Source organism: Suricata suricatta, chromosome 12 (genome assembly GCF_006229205.1).
Source record: "Suricata suricatta isolate VVHF042 chromosome 12, meerkat_22Aug2017_6uvM2_HiC, whole genome shotgun sequence".
Lineage (NCBI taxonomy): Eukaryota > Metazoa > Chordata > Mammalia > Carnivora > Herpestidae > Suricata > Suricata suricatta.
In genome coordinates this window covers 43,368,363-43,379,243 of record NC_043711.1, presented here as the reverse complement: position 1 = coordinate 43,379,243, position 10,881 = coordinate 43,368,363, and the positions used below count along the sequence as shown (strand labels likewise).

At 42.2% G+C, this 10,881-nt stretch overlaps 1 protein-coding gene across 6 annotated transcripts in view; it reads left to right on the top strand.

The window, feature by feature from the left end:
* Positions 1-4,903: 4,903 nt before the first annotated feature.
* The window catches only part of CHL1 (cell adhesion molecule L1 like), a 203,288-nt gene continuing 197,310 nt past the window's right edge, over positions 4,904-10,881 (top strand). For 5 of the 6 annotated variants that reach the window (XM_029918203.1, XM_029918204.1, XM_029918202.1 and 2 more), the window contains exon 1: positions 4,904-5,043. The gene's annotated coding sequence lies outside the window, so the exon portion shown is untranslated. Of the gene's footprint in view, positions 5,044-5,871; positions 6,123-10,881 lie in introns of those variants that run through there. The other variant, XM_029918200.1, reaches the window with a different exon arrangement.

Here is a 10,881-nt window from a genome sequence, read left to right as displayed (position 1 = left end):
TAATGCTTTTCACTGCTCTGATCACCACAGACAGAGGGATGGGAAATATCTGGTTTGTACTGCATCACATCCCTGGACTAGTGGTAGATAGAGAGCACTGGCAGCAGCCTCAAATCAGCCCACATAAACAGAGACGTTCTTTTGGAGGATTGGTTGACCCGCACAAATGTCTAGAAATGCTGGACAAGCAAAAGCAATGAAAACCTAGTATACCGTCCAGTCTTATTTTTCTTGACTATTCCGAAATTGTTCCGATGATAGAGATTACAATGGTATTAATTAGGGGAAAGACTAAACAAGTTATAATAAAGACACTGGCCCAAAGAACAGGGAAGTTCAATTGTTTATGATAATATGTGGGCTCTGATTTCTACAGTCACCAGGGACAAAAGATAATGGGGGTTCTTTTGTCATCATCAACAGGAATATTTCACTATTGTAGGCTAGCTGGAAGGAAAAAGAGAAGTGAATCTAGATTATCTTTAAGAAGATGACCTTGTAGTTGTTCATAGTATTTCTCCTCATGTCCCTTGGGTGAGAACCTAGCCATGGAACCAAACTTGGCCACAGGGGTAGGTGGCTATGTGCCCAGGAAGTGAAAGAGAACAGACTGCGAGGTGAGGGGGTCAGGGCAAAGAGAGAAGCCACCAGCGGCCTGCCACAAAGTCTTCAGTTAGGGAGAACTACTGGCTCTCTCCTTTTTTTTTTAATTTGTTTTAAATGTTTTTTATTTATTTTTGAGAGACAGACAGAGACCGCATGATCAGGGGAGGGTCAGAGAGAGAAGGAGATACAGAATTGGAAGCAGGCTCCAGGCTCTGAGCTAGCTGTCAGCACAGAGCCTGACGCAGGGCTTGAACCCACAACTGTGAGATCATGACCTGAGCCGAAGCTGGACACTTAACCAACTAAGCCACCCAGGCGCCCCTCTCTCCTTTTTCTCTAGCACCTTTCCTTTATTCTGAGAGTGGGAAAACACCAATTTCCAAAATCAGTTGGATGAAATAGATGGAAGAGAAGGATCAACTAAGACCCTCATTTCAGCTACTAAGATTGGCCATTATTCTTCTTACCTCATTCGCCATCTCACTATTGAGCATTTGTCTTGTTTGCTGTAGCAGAACTGGAATCAATACAATTGTCCTTCAAGATGGCAGTGGCCTGTCATTTCTAAAATCATACATGATTTAGAGTATCTATATGATGTTATTTATGAGTTTAAGAATATATGTGTGTGTGTATATATACACATATATAAATTCTAGGCCACTAGCCTGTTGTACCATATCGAGAACATTTCTCAACCTTGCCCTCCTAAAGTAAAAAAGGAAGAATATGCTATCCGAGATACCTTCCAGATTGCAAAGATTTTCTATTATGTTGGATATAGAGAGGTTTAAATGATATTCTCATGCTCCAATAATATGAGGACTTTTTCCAACAAATATGAATTCATACTATAAACCTCTTCTCAGGCCTTTGAGATAAGACCTCCACTGCATAGGTCTTTGGAGCAAATCATCAATAGAAGAGTAAGCTAGTCATAATGGGCATTTGAGCATTTCTGATCGGAGGACAAGAAATCTTTCTGATCTTTTACAAGTAATCAACAAATGCCTTAAAGCATGCGATTTGATAACACTTAGCATGATCCTAGGTATGTAAGCGTAATGTGATTAATGGTCATAAAATTCCCTAGCCCTTTAAAAAATCCATCCAGTGAAAATATGTGGTTCACTGACCTCCTAAGGCTGAATCACACGTATTAAGGATCCAGGGCACGGAAGACAAGATTTCACCTTTTTATTGGTTTCAGAATGATTGTCCTTTGATTTGTAATACATGTCATTTTCTTCTTGCATTAAAGGACAAGTTAAAGGAGTATCGACACTGTTAGTTTAACTCTGCACAATTAATATGGTCTTTGGCTTTCTTAATATCTAAGCTGGACGTAGCTGCTTTGTACTTCCAAGGTTGCTTTTGAGGACCTATCCCTCAGTGGCACATCCTGCTTTATTACAGTAGTTGGCCAGAAAACCCCTGTGGATGTGTGACTATTCAGAACTGCTAGACTGAAATGCAGTTTCGAAAACTACAGCTCTTCCGCTCAACAATTTTTCTAGGAACACTGCCATATACTAGCTACTCGGCTTTGCCAAAAGGCAGTGCTCCCCCAATGGTCCTGGCTCTGGGAATGATCCCAAATGATGGTTCAAGCTGGGGATAGGCAGTAAATCAGCAGTAAAAGCTGAAAAATATCCCCGCTTTTAATACCTTGTCTCTTTTTTCCAGATGACTGGCCTATCTCTTTCACCTTCTGCTTCTATTCATGAAAGACTTCCTTTCTCCCTTCATTTGTGGTTTGATGGTTGTATTTTTATTTTACTTGGCCTTCCACAATTGTGAGAGATAAATTCACACCTTTCAAAGCTAATGCAACCCAATTTCCATGTGACTTGTAAGAATCTAGTCTTTCCTAGCACTCGGGAGTAACTGTGTGATGCCTGATAGATTAAGATTGTTTGTTGAATGGGAACTGAGTCTGAACTAAGTGTCAGACAGGAGGATGGGAGCCAAGAGAGGGTTTCAAAGCAGCAGCAGAAGGTAGCTTCACCAAATACCCACTCTGGCTGAAGGCTGCCTTCTGGTCTCCAGCTCCAGCCTTCTAGGAATCTGAGGCTGTGAGCTGTTTAAGTTCCTTGAGTTAGGAAGCCTACATTTGTTGCCTGCCTTTGGAAATTGTGTGTGTGTGTGTGCATACGCACACACGCATTTATGTATTAAAAATGAACCTATCCTTGGAGATAACGTCTATGGAGGTGTTTCTTGGATGTGGAAATTTAAATCACCTGCTTCTCTTTTGGATTTCTTTAAAAAGACTTACTTAGCTGCCCTGAGATTCTTTCTGTGAAATACTGTTTTCCTTTCTTGGTTAATCATTTGTTTTCCTTCCTCTGTTCCTTCTTTCCGCCTGCTTTCCTTTCTCCTTTTTTCCCTGTGTACTTTTCCCTTTCTCCTTCACTTCCCATTTACTTGACTGGGGTAAAATGTATTGAGTATATGCAGACTTCATGGCTGTACCTTGTAAGCTTCTGACTCACTATTGGGCTATTATTTCCTCATTTTGAAGAAAACTCATATTTAAGAACTGAGACTTCATCTTTTTGTTTCAGGTATTATGCCTTGGTATCCTTAATATATCTTAATATATATTTGACTTAAAAAGAAGCAGGTAGCTTTGTCGAGTTTTCCTTTGTACCCCAGCACCTTGAATAATAACTGATAAATACTAGGACCTCTTTCCTTCTTTCCCTATGTATCTTTTTTAAATGATCTTAATGTCAAGCGAACAAATCATAGAAGAAAGAGGAGCTCTAGGTTGAAGAGTATTCTGATGGTCTGGCCAGGACTGAGTTCTGAGGCTTTTGCTCAGAAAATGTTTACCCAGAAGATGCTCAACTTCTGAGATCAACTCAGCTTGTGTCTCCTTGACCTTGGAAATGTTTCCCTGTATTTTCCCTATTGGAATTTTATGCAGTATTCTATCTTTGTTTCTACTTTACAGAACATGCCATGTGAATAATGATGCCTCCGGCAAAGAAATTACTCTAGCAGTACAATTTAAACTCGGGACAAATCCTGCCCTCACTTGCATTTGCAATTTGCAATGCAGTCAGTAAGAATTGGGCCCACACATGAACTGACAGAATCAGGGCTCCAAGGTTAGCAATTATTAAAGTTTAAAAAAGTCCATTAATTCATTTTCAAAATATTTTATTCAGTGGCTTCTGATGCAGAATTCTGAATTGCCTTCCCTCTTGCTGCTATGACCGTGGTATCCAAGTCTGAGGGGAACTTACAGCTCTAAATGTCCTCATTGTTCAAGCACAAGAGGAGAACAAAACCAGACTGTAAAGTCAATCGTACTGCCTTAGTGGAGTAAAAATTAGAAGTCAATGCTTCTCTTACCATCAAAGAGCACTTAAATTCAACAGAATTTTGTAAGTGGTATTGTGTGGAAAAAAACAACGAAAAGGGTGCATAAATAATTTATTCAGCAAAAACCAGTGCTTTTCCAAATCAATTTTGGAATCCTAAAGTGAAATTTACATGCTTTGGTGGAATTGATAAGGGATCAGAAATGGCCTTTTACATTGGAAATGAGGCTTTCTTCTACCCTATAGTAGTGAATTAATTACAGAATAAGTAGGGGGGAAAACTTTATGGAACAATGTGGTAAAAATACAGACCATAAGGTATTAAGACAAAAACATTTTTAAAATAGTTAATAGTGGAAGGTGCCCAAATTTATGCATGTAATAATTTGGCAGCTTATTGGAGTAGCAAGCATCTTTTGCAAATTAAATAGCAAGCCCCATCACACCTATAAATGGGGAAGGAAAGCAAAAAGAATATTTTTAGTAGGTACATGGCACCACACCCTTCCAACATGCAGTAATGAGGGAAAACCAGACCGGCGACCCGTGGCAAGAATATGTACGAGTGAAACCATCGGGAGGGGGAGGTGTTTTGGGTTTTTTTTTTTTTTTTAATTCTTTTTTGCAGATAAAAGGGACAGCGGTCCTAGCTCTTTTGACCACAAATGTTGAAAATGACGAGCGAAGTTTTGGCTACGAGCCTTGCTTTTCTGCATGGAATAGAAGTCTTAAGCCTGTAGCTCTCCCTGTCCCAAGGGAGGGTGCAAAGGGAGGGAAAACGGGCGGCGTGGGTGAGGGGTGGCGGAGCAGAACCGAGGGAGCGGGGAGAGGCGCTAGCCGGCCTCTGCCCGGAGGGCGTGGATCCCAGCGCAAGCCAGAACAGGTCCCGCGTTCTCGCGGCCGCTGCCAGCAGCGGGCGGGGCCCCGCACGGTCTCCGCGGGCAGACTCGCGTGTGGATCAGCAGCGAGCAGCCAGCACGAAACTCCCTCGGATCCGCTCGGAGCTGTTGGACCCCGCACGCCTCTCTCCCGCTGCAAGCCAGCTTGGGGGAGAAGTTTCCCCGAGGGAAGGGACGGAACTGAGCTAAAGCCGCAGACGGCTCAGGTGAGTCTAGGTGGGCGTTAATTTGCATGTTTTGCTAGCCCTGCGGGTTCTCCCAGTTCGCCCGGAGTCAACTCTCCGGGCGTGATGGAAGGCGGATTAAGGGTTTGCGGCTGGGAGGGGTTGGAAATGGTGCGCAATCAGAGCTTCGTCCTTGCCTAAAGTGGGGTGGTCCGAGGTCCCTCAGCCCTAACCCGGTAAGAGACACCCCTTTTCCCAGCCCCGCCCCCTGGTGGCTGAGGCTGTATTCAAGCACAGTCCGGGTCAGCCGGACGGAGTGAAGCGGTTCCACAAATCTTCCAGCTCCCACTTTCTCCGCCTGGTGACGGGTAGGTTGACCCTCTCTCTGTCTTTCTTCCAACCTCCCTCCCCTAGTGTTCCCTATTCTCTGGAGAGGATTTCAGACCCGCCTGGAGATTGCAGCCCTCTCCCTCCAGTAGGGGGTCGGAGGTCTAGCTGGGTTTGGGATCACCCCCGGTCGCACTCCTCCCTGCCCGGGACCATCTATAGGGTCGTAGGGCATTTGTTCTCTGCCTCACCTCACTCCACCCCTGTCTTGCTCTCATTATCAGGGGAGAATTCCAGTTACTGGTTGGGTTTCTGTATACGCCGCCAGCTTGGAAAGGGCGATCCGATCGGTGGACAGCAGGGTTGAGGGGGGCAAGAAAGCCGGGAGGTTTGGGAGTTCCACTCCCCAGACCACCGTGGGGGCTAGAGGCCAGGCCGGGGGCGTGGTTGCCATGGCTCCCTGGTTGCTGAGCCGCGGGGAGCTAGAGATGCCAGTCACGGATGGTCCCTTCTTCGTCTTTGTGCCTCTCTCTTTTTTTTTTTTCTTTCTTCTTTTTATTTATTTATTTATTTGAGAGTGTGCGTGGGGAGGGAGAAAGTGATTAATTTGGAGAGCAGGGATTGGAGCCGGGAAGCTGAGGGGCTGGGGAACGCCGGCCCTTCCATTCCCATTGCTCTTGCTCGCTGTGGGAGCCGCACTTGGGGATCCCTGCGAAACCCTAAGGGCCAAAGAAGCCGCTGCCGCGCGGGCCCAGGTACCCACGCCAGGAGCCGCGCCCTGGGGCGAAGGCGGGGTGGGTGGTCCGGCTGTCAGCGGGAAGGCGGGCAGGGTGTGGGGTGGAAGGCGAGCGGCGGACGGCAGGTGTCTAGGGGCACAGCAGGGCTGCGCGGCGGGGATGTTGCCTCACAGCTTAGCCCTAAGCTAGGGGCGCTGGGGGGTCAGCCCCGCCCTTGAGAGCCTTTTGAGGAGCCCCCAGGGCGGGCAAGTGGCCGCCTGGGCACGCGCGTGCGTGATTCCGCGCTCTCTGGAACGCCCGTGGCGAGGGGTGGGGGTGGGCATGTGCGCGTGCGCGCGGAGGTGGGCAACTGGTGATCCACCTGGGCTCACGCAACGCAGAGAGTGGCTCGCGGCGCCCAGCTGGGTTCCAATTCCAGCTCCGACGTCTGTGACGTGTGGTTTTGGATGAGCCATTGAACTACTCCGTGCCTCGGTTTCTCCTTTTAAATAGTAACGATAATATCAGTACCTTAGTTTTTGGGTGTTTGCAGGACTGGAATGAGATGATACAAGAAGATAGTTTAGCCTAGTCTTTAATGCTTCATAAGCCACCTTAATTTAGTTATGGTTGCTGATGGCGTTTCCATTATTAATTAATCTTCGATTTATTTAGTTAGGGTGCATTCTCATTTCTCCGCTCTCTTTCTTAGGCGAGGTTATGTGTTTTCTAATTTTGGAGAATATTGATGGATATTAAATATTGCCCCATCAATACCTGCATAGCTCTGGAGTGCAGCATATTGGAAGATACAAACTGACCAACTGCTGGTCAAGATGGCTTGTCAGAACGTTGATGGAAAGAGAAGCTTATGAGGAAACTTTTAGTGACAAGGAAAAGAAAGTTTATTCTCGAGCTTGTGTGTAAGATTCTGCTTCCTCTTTCATAGGCTGATGTTGCAGTTGGGTTTGTCTTAATTGCAGTCTCTTGTGATGGACCACCCTCTGGCTCTCATAATTTAACCTGGTTCTGGAGTCTGGTGTATAACCCAGCTTTCCTTTTTATGGTCTTAAATGCTGCAGTGCATTTACTTCTAGTAATGGCAGAGCATAGTGTATAATCATTCCTCACAAGCACCTGAATACTGTCAGTGAATACATGGAGACAAATAAGTTATTTCTTGGCAAGTGGGAGTACTGACTATGGCAGTTCATTAAAAATCTCTTTCTGGGCATGTGTTTACCCACATCACTGCAGAAGACCAGGACTATGATGATTAATACATGTGTTTCAGATTGTTCTCTGTTGCATCTATACTTACAGTACCGTTCCTTTAAAAAAAAAAAAAAGGCTGCAGGTGTTTATTGCTACCTTATGGTTTTATGAGTTGGTCTAACTTACCTAGTGATGAGCAAAACATTCCATGAACCTAATTGTGAGACTGACAGGATTTGATATTGTGTATAATATATGTATTACCTTTAAGTTAATTAATTCCATTCACTGAATTACCTTTAAATACACTTAAAAAATATCACTTGCTGGTTAAAATGTAGGCGTGTCTTGGTGGATCTGAAGCAAATAAAACCAGACAGATGACCTATCACAAAGTTCCTTAGGACTTTTATAAAATAGACCTCACCTTGGAAAATATTTGCTGGATAAAATATAGTTTACTTCTGAAAATTTTCTTTGACCCAAAATTGGGTCAAGATAAGTTCTTTCACCCAAAATTGCTTGGTTGAAATAAGTAGGCTGATTTATTTTTTTAGAGAGAGAATTAAGTAAGAGTAGTGATGAAGACTGATTTACAATTCTACTAGTTTTGTTTTTTTTAATCTCATAAAAGAAAATTAAGTAATAGAGGGGGCCGAATGTCATCAGATTTGAAGGAATGAGTGTCAGGAAACCCTGTGAGTATCAATTCAGATAGTAGAGTATTGCTTTAAGTTTGACTTTTGCATGACAACACCCTCTTCTTCCCAGTGAATGTGTTATCTTTAAAAGGTACCTTGAGGAATTAGTGTGACAGCTTGCCTGAAATTCATGTGATAATTTACATATTGTTTCCCAGGAGACTTGGCATTAAATGTTTCATTTGTTGGAAATTATTTTGCCCTTTGATTTATGACAGCCAGCAGTGCCATGGAGTCTAAGACATTGTAGAAACAAAAAATTTAGCCTTTCACTATTTTGTAATTGTCCCCTAAAAATCTAAGCAGCAATGTATATGGAAAGCTTAAGTTTGGCCAAAGACAAAGGGTAACATGGATAACCATGACAGATCTGGAGGTACTGAGTCCTGAATTTGGGGAGCTAATTGACATGTAAAGGTATAAGCTAGAGGAGAAAGTTGCCTCCATACAATGGCTGTTTTCAATGACGTGCTGTATTATCTGATTCAATCAGTGTTGCTTGTTATTTTTTCAGACCGAGACCTAGAATACTATATTTTCAATTATGAACATTTTGATTACAGCTTCATTGTAACTAACTAATTTAGTCTGAAGTGAATGCAATTATTATGGTGATTTACATACAATATGCTAAGTTAACACAGCTAATGAGTGAAAGCATAATATTCTTTCTATTCATTCCTGGAAAAATATTGTGCTAAGCATTCTTTCAAAGAAAAGATTACATTATTCGCCAGCATTTTATGTCTACCTACAAGTAGAATTGGCATTGAGCCATTTTCTCTGCTATTGAAGTGAAATCTCTCACATTTTGGCTACTATGCCTCTCCCCCTCTTTGGGGTGCAAGGAAGAATGGAAACAATTCCCAATTCAATTAGATATGGTGCTTTCTCCTTTCTCTACATCTTTATTGGAGGAAAGATTCTGTATTTTCTAATTTTGGAGGCTGGTTAACACCTTAGACATTACTAATTACTGCAGTTTATTTTATGTGTGTCGCAATAGTGTAGTTAGTTAATTATAGCTTTCTCATTAGTACCATGTAGAGAATAATGAATTAACACATCCCTTTGATCGAAAGAACATCTAAGTTTATCTTCTGAGAATAAAAGTGTTATTGTGTTACCGAAAGTCACTATAATTTCCCGAAGAAACAAATTGGTTGGAATTCTCTAGCACTGGGATAGGAGCTTGATGAATGAGTTGGATTGATCACAAACAAGAGAGAGTAGAGCTGTGGTTGCTTGGCAACCTAACATTATTCCGCAATTTCCTCTGGTATATTTATCCAGTAAACTAGAAAATTCTGTTTTGTTAACGAATGTTTTTAGTCAGTGCACAAATAGACCATAACTAATTGAGATTTTATGTATTGTGGATAAAAAATGATCCTGCTTACCTTCCTATTGTGTTTAGAAAATAAAAATGCAAAAAGAATGCATAGTGTTTACAGTTTTAAAAATCTTATGTAAAAAATGTTATTTTTATTTTCATAATAGTTTTTTCCTACCAAAAAATTACAACTTGTTTGTCTCTTTGGACGTCAGATTATTAGGTGTGTGTGCATTTGTACACAATTTTTCAAGAAGAATCAGAGATAGAATTTGAACTGAGATGAATTTCAAAAATTGTGGTTTGTTGATTGATCTGACAGCATAGGTAAATTTAAGAAGGCATACATATCCAATCTGAATGATGCTAGCAGATGACAGAATAATAAAAGTATTGAATTTGGCAATTATAGGCGGTATTCTCTGTTCTTTGACCAGGGTTTCTTTTCCTGGTGATCATAATCATTCTCCCTTCTGTCGCATCTCATTTTCACCATAGTTGCAAAGTAGGAGCTCAGCAACTCTCCCCAACTCCAGGGATTGCAATATAACACTTTTCTTTTCAGCCTGTGAATTTTATTGTGCATCAAAATTCCCTTCTCAGATCTTAACTTTCTTGAGGGAATACGTTTCAATTTAGGCATCTCATAAACTTTGTATTGTCTGACACAGTGGGAAGCAAACTGGTGTGGTAGTTAAATGCATTTGCATAGTTATCAGGCTGCCTGGGTTCAAAATCAAAGTCTGCTAACTCCTTGGTATGTGGCCTTGGCTAAGTCATTTTAATCTAACACTGATTTCTTCTATGAGATGGAGGTGACTATACATGCCCAGTTTGTGTGTGTTATTATGAGCATTATATGAGGCAATCTATTTGGACAGTTTAGTAGCACTTAATAAGCACTCAATAAATACTGGCTTTTAATTACAATTATTATCCACCCATTCCATATTCAGTTGATGAGTGGATAGAGAGATAGATATGTGTGTATCCCTGTGTGTGTGAATCAGTGTGAACCGTCATCATGGCATCATCAAATAGAAAATTGTCGATACCTACATCTATTATGCACACGTAGGCTAGTAGTGGTTGTTTACACATTTTTGAAAGATCCTAAGAGTTCTGGTTCCTGGGCTTGACTGAAATGAGAATCACCTGGAGAGCTTTGTAAAACTACCAGCCCAGATGAAGCCCATCAGAATCCCTGGGGATGATGACTAAGCCTTGTGGATTGTTGAAAGCTTATGGTGATAGTAATGTACCTTGGGGGTTGAGTACCACCACCAAAGATTGGGGTGGATGTTCTTTAAGATCATGTTGGCCTGAGGCATTCACTCTGGGTTACCTTGGTGTCTTTTGAAATGTGGTTGGAAAAGCGGGGGAAAAAAGCTTTGGCAAACCTCTGAGGTTTTTCTTACTAATCCCTTTGGCTTAAACAGCACATTATTCTCTGAAGAGCTCAATGCACTTTTCATTTACTGTGTATTATTTCATTTTTCAACCAAATGTCTCTGTGAAGATGGTAGGAAAGAAGTCATTATCCTGATTTTGCAGATGAATGGAGTGAGCCCTACTGAAATTAGATGAT